This window comes from Pygoscelis adeliae, unplaced genomic scaffold, assembly GCF_000699105.1.
Source record: "Pygoscelis adeliae isolate BGI_AS28 unplaced genomic scaffold, ASM69910v1 Scaffold224, whole genome shotgun sequence".
Lineage (NCBI taxonomy): Eukaryota > Metazoa > Chordata > Aves > Sphenisciformes > Spheniscidae > Pygoscelis > Pygoscelis adeliae.
The window spans coordinates 2,102,108-2,102,405 of NW_008824657.1; positions in this window are offsets into that span (position 1 = coordinate 2,102,108).

The following is a 298-nucleotide window of genomic DNA, read 5'->3' on the forward strand; positions in this document are numbered from 1 at the left end:
GCGAACGGGCCGGTTTTGGGGTAGCGTAACCCCCAGGGTAACCCCACCCTTGAGCTCGAGTCCTCCGGCCCCGAAACCTCTGGGGTGAAGCAGCCAGATGGATTTACCCCCCCCCTTGCCCCTACACCGGTGTGCTCGCGCATCTCCCCTGCTCTCTTCCCCCACGTTAAGGGCCGCGGAGGAAAATACCCAGAAAATAACCCTCATTTGGCATTATAATTATAATTACAATCCTAAATTTGTACCCCCAGCATTGCCTTGATGCTCCATTAACCCCATCAGCCACGCTGGGAGGCGG